The sequence below is a fragment of the Lonchura striata genome, chromosome 1 (assembly GCF_046129695.1).
Source record: "Lonchura striata isolate bLonStr1 chromosome 1, bLonStr1.mat, whole genome shotgun sequence".
Taxonomy (NCBI): domain Eukaryota; kingdom Metazoa; phylum Chordata; class Aves; order Passeriformes; family Estrildidae; genus Lonchura; species Lonchura striata.
In genome coordinates, this window is record NC_134603.1 from 102589275 (window position 1) to 102600493 (window position 11219).

Consider the following 11219-nt stretch of genomic DNA (forward strand, 5'->3'; position numbering starts at 1 on the left):
AAAAACGCAAAGCAGGCTCAAAACCTTAGAAGGGTATAAAGAAAAATGTATTAACAGTAACTAAGAAAAAGAGTAATGAAAATCAGGACAAAAGCTTCAGAACACTTCTCCCCCCACAACCTTTTCTTCCCATTGACAATGTAAAGAAAAGCTAAAATTTCAGTCAGTTTACCACTTCTACAACAGCCTTTCTTCAGTTCAATTAGGGAGAGAAGTCCCTCTTGTTAATGTCATGGAGACTTCTCCACAAGGAAATAAAAGTTCTCTCGTGGCTCTCAATTTTGTCACGAATAGCAGTTGCCTGGGGAAATCTGCAATCATGAAGACCCATATTCCACAAGCTTTTCCCACACCCGTATTTATGGGCCATGTCAACTTATGAAGTAAATGTTTTAAAGATGAGCTGTTCAAAGGCAAAAGTTCTTATTATCTAGCTCTAAAATCATCTCTGGGAACAGAGGTCTTATTCTCTCCCTGGGGGCACAGGGTCTCATCACTCTTCTCTCTCTCTGTTCAAGCTTCTCATAGATTACAACTACTTTATCATCTGCTTACTTTAGCATGGAGGTCTTTGCTCGATATAAATTTGAGTATTTTCATCTCCCCATACCTTTATGTATTACAGGGAAAAAGAGTCTTTCTCCATAGCTATTACAAGAGGATTTCAGCCCCAAGTTTAAGGCATCCCGTCATCCCTCCCATCTAGGACTTGCCTTCTTCCTCACTGACCTCGATGTCTTCATGTTGCTCCTTTACATGCTTGCATCTTGTTCCTTTCTCTTACTCAAGAATGGATTGAAGCACTGAAAGAGTTAACATCTCGCCGGGGCTTGCAGATGGTCACTCGGGAACTGTGCCTGGGCCCATGTCAGGATCGGTGCATGGCTGGTCTTTGGTTTTGTGTGCATTCAATTCCAGCCCCAGGGCCACTCTGCATGGGCTGCAGGGCTGCTGGTGGTCGCAGCTGCATGATCTCGGGTGGTGGCTGCGCTGCGGGTTGGGGACCTGGCGGGGAGACATGAGCAGCCTCGGCCAGCTCCACTTTGGCCAGGGCCCTGCAGTCTGCCATCCCCCTGCCCGCGGCTTCTGGGGCCCGGCCGGGACGAGGTAGGATGAACTCAGCCAGCTCATTGTAAGTTAGTAGCTTGCAGGCAAGCTCCCACTTGGTAGCAGAGGTTATGCCACTTCCATGGCTGTGGTTTCATCTACAAACACAGCAAGAAATTCTGTGAACATCCGTAACGAATAGAGCTATTGTCCTATAAGAAAATTATAAGATAACTCAAATGACCAAATAAAAAAGAAGGATCTCACCTATTGGTATGGTCTGTTCAGCATGATGCATGTGGATCAGAGGCCTGTTCAAAGCTACAGCACCCGGTGTTCCTGCCATCTCAAGCAATGCAAGATTGCCTATAATATACTCTCCTTATAGTGTTAGTTTTAGTAAATAACACTTCCAACAATAGTTTAGAGAGTCTGAATACCTCTCTTTCTGAACTGTTACATGCTAGCACCTCCTCATGCAAAACAGAGTGTTTACCCTGTGGATAAGTAAAGTATAGCTAGAGTATTTTCTAATTTGAAATTAGGAGTCTACTGTTAGAATTCTATACATCTAACTTGTGGTCGTACATGCAGTCTATTTTAGCTACCTTCCAATTAATGTATTCAAATAGAGCAAGTTCCTGTTGTCAAGAGCATTTATTCAGTGGAATTCAGGGAGTGTCACTTTATCAGGAAGATTGAGGCAATACCTTAATAACTAAGGTAATATCTTTGAAAGATAAATATCTACCAAGAAAGGCAGAAACCCTTCTGGAATAGAAAGAAGACTCCTCCCTCCAAATTATTGTAACTTTGAAATTATGAGGATTAGAGACAAAAATTTAGAAAAAGGAATAAGGAATAACAGTTCTTTACTAGAAAATAGATAGAATAGAACAAACAACAGCACCATAACAGAAGCGCTTTTGCTCCCTGGGTGTAGTTATGAATGCTGCCGGCAGGGGGCGCCCGCTGCGGGAGGCAAAGCCGGCGGTGCAACCTAAACCCATAATAGGTAATAATGTATTAGGAAGTCCATTATATCTCTTGTTTTTGATGCAGTAGTCCTTTAACACCCATGAAAATTTTTCTTCAAGCAGAGAAGACTCTTAGTCAAAAGTGATTGCAGAGTGAAAAATATGAGAACAAAATTTATAGTGAGATGAAGCCCCAGCCTCTCATCACAGTGAGCCCCTTACAATCCCCAACTCCCAGAACCCTGACACCTATACCAAATATATTTTAACTGTGGAGTTAGTGGTCCACTGTGGAGTTAGTGGCAGGGTTTTCTACCTCCTTACCTCCCAGCAGAGAGCACTCTCTCGGTAGATGAGAAATGTGGCGAGGGCTCATCAGAAGGGAAAGCGCAACCAGACATCAATGCTGAAATGAAAATTATCAGTAACACGAAAGACTAAAGATCCATTCTCCAGAGAGGCTTCTCCATAATGTGAGAGTTATGCTGGATGAAGTCCTGTGTCAGTCTGAAAGCCAGGGAATGGGACTGGAAGCTCTCTTTTAGGTTCACTCCTTGGTCTGAGCACTGGCTTTGTCACACCTCACTCTCAGACAACCAATTTTCCTTCTGAAGTACATAGGAGTCTATTCCAGGCTGTGCACCTAAATCCTGTGTACCTAATCCAGGTACCTAGGGTCTACACTTCCCCTAGTCGCCCTCCCAGTAGTAAATATTGTATCGGAGATCCATCTACAGAGCAGAGATAGGGGATCAACTGTGTTCTGACACCCCTATGGTGAAAACATTCAGCCGAGTTGCTTTCACATATGTTCCAAGTCTGTGCTTTTGCCAGAGCTCACTCCTAGGTCGGGGCTGGCTTCGTGTGGTGGAAAAGTCTCTCCTCCAACCTGTGCTTTCAAAGAAAGACTCAATAGTCTTCAGTTGTCCGGTCTCAGGGTAGTTTATTGCATGTTATCTAAAAGATTGTCTTCTCTGGCTGCTGCGGTTTGCTCAGCAGCTCAGGCAGAGGCACACACATACCCTGACATCCTTTCTGACTCCCGTCGTCTTCTCTCCCCACCCAGGGCTGGTGCTATCTTTTATATGATACATTATGTGTTAAATGTTTATAGTTTTTCCCCAATGCCTATTACCAATATTAAATGTTGCCTTTCTACTCTAAACCAGCCTGTGAGTGCCAACATCACTAAGAACATGGAGGTAAGGAAGAAGAGAAAGGGAAGACAGGGCAGGCCCAGATCCCTTCATCTTAACACTTCTGACCCCCATGTACAAGACCTAAAACCCTCCTGTACAGCACTCAAAAATTCTTCCCTCTACTTTGTGACTACTTCTACTATAATATCTAAACTTTTGTGACTTCTTGTTCTTCCTGCAAGGTTGGTAAATCATCCCGTGGTTCAAATCCAAAATCACAGCTATTTCCAGCTGCCTGCCAGGGTCTCAAATGCTTCTGACCTGGGCCCAGAACATTCAAAAATGTCTGAGGGACATTTTGAGTTCTGACATGCTTTGTCTCTATATTTGCAGACTGTTAAATTTCTTATTACTTTGTCTTGAATAATCCACATATTAACCCAGAGTAATGCCCATTGAACTTACTGGAACATGGTGTAGTAGGGTAACCAGACAATGTTCCCAAGAGATTCATGGCAGGAATGGTAATGGAATTTGCTGTGAGATAATTTTAAAAAATGCCCATATTGCAGGAGGAAGTAGCTGGCCTTAGTTCTGGGTTTGATGAATACGTGGCATGAACAGCTTTCAGTGAAGCATTGTAGAAGTGGGGCCTCTCAACAGAAATGTGGCCCCTTTCAAACATGCAGCAGCTATTTGTGTCTTATTGCATGTCCTCTATGGTCCTGTCCTTAGCTGGAGGGGATCAGTTTCCCTTCTTTGTGTACGAGTGACTGGTGAGTTGCAGTCAGGATGTTATGCCTTTAACTTTGGAAGAACCACTGGACACTAAATGTATCCTTTGGCACCTTTTGGAGTTATAAAAGTTTATATTTTTCACAGTTTAATTGCTGCATTACCAGCTTACGAATGGTTTTTTTTGGCAGCACTGTCTCATGCCTTAACAATATTCACTTTGATAGTTCACAGAGGTTTCTTACCACTCTTAATGGTGTTGGGTAGAAAGAAAAGTAAAACTATTGGTCTGAGTCCTGTGGAGAGCTAATCTGTCTGAGATGCCTCTCTTGCTATGGTGTTGGAGATGCTAGTTATTTGACTCCTGAAACCTGACAGCCCTTTGCATTCTGACTGAGGATTTCTCTGGAGGACCTTTGCTGAAGGAAGGATTTTTATTCCTGCCAAATCTTTAATTCAGAAAGCACATTTAGAACAAATGTGCAGTCTGGCTGTTGCTCTGTCCTTAGGTTTGTCTAAAGGAGTGTGTCAGAGCTTAGAGAATGGCTGTTCCCAAAGCTTTCTGAAGGGAGTGGGTTTTGTTTTTTCCTCAAGAAATAGAGGCCTACAGAAATAGAATTGTCAGCCCTGGGGCAGAAGTATTCATAACCTTTCATGGCCTTTGTAAGCCCATGTGCAAATTCTACGTGTTTTGCTTGCACTATGGGGTTTGCTTGCATTTATTTTGCAAATTTATATGAAGATGAGCAGGTATCCTCTGTACCTATTAAATGTGTACCTCTGTACCTATTAATTGTGTATTCAGGTATATTCAAGATGGATGTTAAAAGCTTTCTCAAGAGGAGTTAGAACTTGATAAAATAACAAGAAACCTTGCAGTGTCTTGGTGTAAGGGTCTTAAAGCTCTGCCTTGGGGTGACGAGGCATCAGGACAATGAAGAGTATAATGCTGTGCAGTACCAGTGCATTGCAATTTAAGGTCAGTTTTTGACACAGAAAATGGAAGGGGAAAGACTTGGGTTATCATAGTACAGGTCATGAATTAACTAACCTACTTACTGGTCAGGATGCTGAAGCTCCAGGTACAGTCAGTTTTTCCTGCGTGGAGATTCTTGAAATTTTATGCAGTGGCATGATCCCTGGGAATACTGTAGACTAAAAAGCTAATGACTCAAAAGGAAAAATATTTTAGTTAAACATAATCAGTGATCTGGTTTTGATTGCCAGTTTAATAAGGCCTACTGGTAGAAACAGTGCTTTCACCAAAAAAGCAAATTTAAATTGCAGGACATAAGCTGTTCACATTTCTAAGATGAGGGCCAGCCTTTGCTGTGGGTGTAGCAGTCAAACTTGAAGATTCAGAAAGTTTTGACAAACTGTATGTTAATTTTGAAAATGATCTTTTGTTCCTATATATGTGACTGTACTTGAAGGTAAGAATGTTTTTGATTCTCCCTCCTTCTACTCCTTCTTTTCTTCCCTATCCACACGCATGAGTTGAAGAAACTGTTGTCCATTACAGTTTAATCAGGTTAATGTTGTATATGAATTCAGGTATTATGCCTCATATTCCATGTGGTGGCAAGGAGCCTGTGACCACCACTGTTCTGACTTTGAGAAGCTGCTGCTTGGGCCTCAGTAACAGCTTGAGCACTTTCTTTTTGCTAGTCTGCTGTAGCTGTGAAATAAAAAGTGTTCATTTATTCACCCTTTATGAGAAATGAAATTAGATTAAAGTACATGAAAGGTTAGAGACTTAGAGACTTCATATTAAATGTGAAGGGACAAGCTATGAAATCTTGGTTGCTGAGTAATAATTCTCCTAGTAGCAAGTTCAAAATTATTTTGGAAGGAGTTTATTCCTACTGTTATTTTACATTTTGAGCCTCAAAATGATTGCTAGTTATGCTATTCTAGAAGGGGAAAGGAAAAATCTCGCTAAAGTTGCTAATTCACCAAGCCATGTTCCTGCAAGGCAGTGCCTCATGCAGGAGCTGTCTCTGGACACATAGTCCTGTGACCATCTAAGCTTTTCTGGGGGAGGCCTCTGAGCACTTTGTCACAGCTGAGACCTGTAACTTTTTGTAGTGCATTTTGGTTCTGTGTAGAGATAATTTCCTCATTTTAGGAAATGCTTCATTTCTTTTCAGGATTATCTTGCCTAATGCACGCATTTTTCCACAAATGGCAAAGCTCCAACAGGCATAAGAATGAAATTTTCTTTAGAAGCTGAAGCTTCTGATTTGAAATCTTCTGGTGCTCATTTGGAACAGTGGGTCACCTTTCCTTTTGAGCTCCCCTATTTTCACATATTTGAGCTCCCCACCACCTATTTGTTGGTTTGAATGTCATTTTTATTCATCTACACTTCTGTAAAAGAAAATCTTTGGGAGAAGTTTTCAGGATTTGCTAGTGGAGATGCTACAAGAATTTATTAATTAGAAAACAAACAGAATTATTCCCATATGCTGTAGTATCTCACGACGAGGCATCTTGACATACGTGTATTAGGTTGCCTCCCTGGTGGTATGAAAATACCTGTCCAAAATGTATTCTGTGGTTTCCTGAGGTTAATCTCAGGAACTAGGATGTTACTGGAAATTGTATTCTCATGTACCTTATGAGGAAACTGGTAATGCAAAGAAGTAAAAGTAATCTGTTGTAGAACTATATTTAATGGCAGTTAGGGCTCATTAGTTAAAACTTGGCAAGTACTTGTTGTCATTTGATTTATTTCCCTGCAACTATCTATAGGTGCAGAGATAAAATTGCTTAGACTATTCCTCTGAGGTTTTTTGTTTTCTCATCGCTTTCTAAGTGTATGTTGCTTCTCTAGCAATTTCAGAAATCTCAAACTGAATAGTCGACAATTTGAATCTCTCTTAAAATTTATTAATGTTGGTACCTAGTATCAACAGATATTAGCTGTTGGCAGACTGCAATCATCCTTTCTCTTCATCTTTCTATTTTACAGCTACATGTGGGAAGAATGCATGAGAGGGTTTCTGTATCACCTGTTGTAGGTTATTTTGATTGTCGATAATTCATTATTCTCAAGCATGTGTAAATAATTGTACCATATAGGACACAAAATTATTCTAACATGTTAAAGAATATGCAAATACCTTTGCACAAATAAATTCTCTTGTGCTGATGACTTTTTTGTACTCTCATGGCAAAAGTTGATTGTGTTCTATCTTTTCTTCTTTTTTGGAAGCACCAGATTGCCTGTAACCATTTTTTGTAGTATTTGCATTAATTCTGCAACTCTATAACAGTAGAGCAGCTCTAGTAGTGCTCATACTTGTAGAAGCTTGAAATTGCTGAGAATCAGTTGTGTTAGGTAAGTACTTGAGAAGTCATGTCTTTCAAGTTTTAGCAAAGTCCCAATAAGGGAAGTTTCCACTTGATAGATAATATATAACTCTGTCCTGCACTTGGGACTACAAGTCCTGCAGACATCCTGCAGTACCCGAGTTAGTGGGGTAGCAGCAGTCTCTATGTATCACAAACATGCAGTTAGACCAGGATGTATCAAACGGTGAGTTTCACTGTGGTATTCGCAAGTAACTTAGGCATGTGGGTTTTGTAACTTTTTATTTGTATTAAAAGGAAATGGTTTAGAAGCCTACTGTGTTAAAAGGCTGTGGTCTAACTGTCCTCAGTTAATCACCATTCTCATCACAGCCCACCTCCTCTGAACCAGTTGTGACTGGTTCAGTTTATAGGGTTTTTCCACTACGTAACCAAACCTTCCTGTAAACAAATGCCCCAGCACCCAGAAGCCTTAAAAATCGACTTTTCCTCTTATTTGAGCTAAATAAATAAGAATTAAAATCTTAGTAGGAGCAGTTTATGTTTGTATAAACAAACTTAAGGGACATGTGAGCTGTTGGAAGGTGTAAAACCTGCAACCAAGCATTTGAAAGACCCCTGAAACTGAGAAGTGATGGTTTAAAGTTGTATGTAGGCAAGGGGTTTGCTGTATTTTCTTTCTGTTTTCTGAACTGCATGGACAATATCTTTCAGTTTTGTGTAGGAGACACAAAGAGTGGATTTGGGGATTATATAGTGAGAGATCTTGGTTTCCTTAATGCAGTCAAACATTTGTCTAGCAGAGACAGAGAAAATCCATGTAATATCCAGGTAAAATCCATGATGGTACTGAAATCTGCAGTTACTGCATTCCAAAATTAATTTTGTAGCTGTTTTTGGGGTTTATTTACATTTTGATTAAAACCAAACCTTAATAAATAATAGCATGAGATCCCAGAGTTTGACTGAAGACTACAAATCACAACTTTCTTCACATTGAAGAGCAACATGACATTGAAGGCAGTAATTCGTTGCTTTGGCTTCAATATTCAGATTCTAACATAGCTTGTGAGGTATGCCATTAGTAAAATATGTTGTTAGAACTCAGCCTCGTGTTTTCTTTCCCTTATGATGGCATGAGTCCTAGGAGGTAGTCCTGTTGTAACAACATTTTCCCTTGGTATGGCGTAGCTGTTTTACAGAGATTAGCTTTCTGTTTTATAACAGGAAAGATGTAGCAAACTAGTATTTATCGTTCCATGCAAAAGTGCTCCTATTAACACATTGAAATGAAGAAAAGTGATGTTTTAAGGACCTTTGATTTCCTAAGAAATTGATACAAACAGAAATTAATCAGGTTTTCTCGACATCTTTGTACAGGCTGTGTAAATGCTTGAGAATAAACACAGGCCTCATAAAGACAGCTGGAGGAAAGCTTTTATTGCCATGATCATTACAGACACAGTGAATGTAAATGCTGCAGGGGTATATCTCCAAAACCTATGGCAGTGTTTTGCCCAAAACCAAGCAAGTGATTTATCCCAATATGTCTACTTCCTATTTTTCCACATAAATTTGAAAGGACTTTATGTGTGGAACTAGGAGATTGAGAGTTCAAAGTCTCTGAGGATTTTTGTTCCTTTGTGAAAATTAGAGCTTCATATTTGCAGTTTTTCTCAGTTTTAAAAGGTGACTTTAAACAAGGTGATGCTCATGATCATTGTGATAGTTTTCGTTTTTTTAAATTACGATATGCAGATTTTCAGACTGTGTCACTGGTGGATTTCTTAAATTTCTGCACATGTGCACCTTAGAATTGTTTTTATTCTCATCTGACTTCTTCATTTAAAATTATTTTGTTCACTTTTTAATGTTTTGTTTAATTGTCTCTTACAGTATACCACTTCAGAGTAGTTAATTCCTGATTTGTTGGATATATGAGAGCTGCAACAAGTCACTGAAAGTAAACATTAACCAAACTGTGAATTTACTGCACAGGAATGCTCCTAATTAATCCTTAAATTCAGTGACAAAACACATCTATGCTTTATATGTCAATAGCCCTGTTATACCCCTAAGCTTCTGGTTGCATAGCTACTTCTGACATGGCTACTTTCTTCATTTTGCAATATGGACTTGGATTAAAATGCATTATTCCTATTGCCTATCTTTATTCAATATTCAGAAAAAAAATTAAGAAAACCAGACTGATCTAGAAACACTATCAGTAAACCAAAATTAGTCTTAATGCACTAATATCAGAAAATTATTTTGGAATTTTTTGGTTTTTTTTTGCTGTTACATCGAACACCGAGAGCAGAAGATTCTATATGGATAAGCATATGGCAAAGTAAATTGGAGATCAATTTATAGCCCTTTCTTAAAACAGTCTTTATGCTTTCTTTCCTTGGTGCTTGGTTAAAGCCCACATTCTGTAGATGAAGAAGAGTATGATAATATTGTACATGGAGCTCTTCAGAAGAAGGATGATATATACTAAATATGCTGTCCTGTGCATTAACTGATCTGTAACAAATAGAAGAAAGAAAAGTCTTGTTTAATGTCAACATTGTATAGCATCCTAAAAATGGATAGAAATGGAACAATGCAGTTCAGTTTATTGCTGCAATTACATTGACACCAGTGCACAGCGTAAACACATACAAAATCTCCTGTTCTTTAAATGAGTTTGCACTGCTAATGAGTTCCAGACCTAGTGGTCTTCTTAGCAATAAACTGACTCTCAGTGTTACTGGGTTATTTGTCCTTGTAAAGGCAAGAGCATAACTGTAGTGCTTCCAGCACTTAGTATGATGTTTGTTTAAATCTTTTTATGTTGTATTTATTGAAGATAGCTGTTCATGAGTCTTCCTAAATACCATTCAAGACAAAAAAATAATTTGCCCAAAGTTCTGGGCAATTTCTAGGCTGATGTAGCATCAGCTGAAGTGCTTAACTATTCCAAGTGTTTAAAAACTTGGTGGTGCTTAATGCAGGCTAATAATCTAGTAGCCCAAACAGCATCTGTAGCATCTTGATAAAGCTGCTGATAAAGGTAGGAGAGTCCCATATAAGAAGTTAGTTCAGAGCAGTGCTGAAAGGTTTTTGAGGTGCTGACCCCAGACTTGAAAGATTTCCTCCATTCTACTAAGAAAGATATTTTTTGTGATGTTCAGATTATATGTATCAATATCTAGCTCTTGCATGACATTAATCACTTCCCCACCTTTTAACACATTAAATTACCTCGGTTAAAACCTGTTCTGCAGTCCTCTTCCTGAGGATCAGTCTTCACAGAATCTACCGGAAAGAGTTTAAATGCCTCAGTTAGGCTTTTCTTTAATTTTAACAAAAACTAATTGAGAAATAGGGGAAAAAAGAGGCTGTACAGGAACAAGTAATGGGAAAATGGGAAGTTAGTATTAAATAAAAAACCAGAGCCTTAAGATGAGTCTGCAAAGCAGATATTCACAAGATATTCATTTGCAGAGAAAATTTGAAGAGGAGAAATGTTCGAAAAAGTGGCTGGATATTTGTTGCCATAAGTGGGAGAAGTGTCTTTGCCCTTTCAGGAATGTGTCCATTAGGCTATTCCTTGGCAAAGTCTCTTTTATTTGGAACAGGAGTCAGTTTGACCACCTGACCTTGTCAGCAAAGAAGGTGAAGTCCATTTGCCTTCACAACTTACAGTTATCAGAAACACAGAATAATTTACATTGGAAGATACTTCAGTTAATATGTTCATATGTTAGTGGTTGTTCAACAGAAAATAATAATATTGAGGAGTGTATGATCTTAACTTTCCCTACTGGGAATCTTTGTGCTGTTTTTTTTTCCTCTAAAATACATCCTTTTTGTTCTTGAAGTAGCAAATTGGAGTTTGTTCTTAGTTATGTTGTTTGTATGCATTGATACAAACATTAAAGACATTTATATTGCATCTATAAATACATCCTCCATCTAAATAAGCTTAAAGTATATTTTTGTCAGAATATATTTTGAAGGT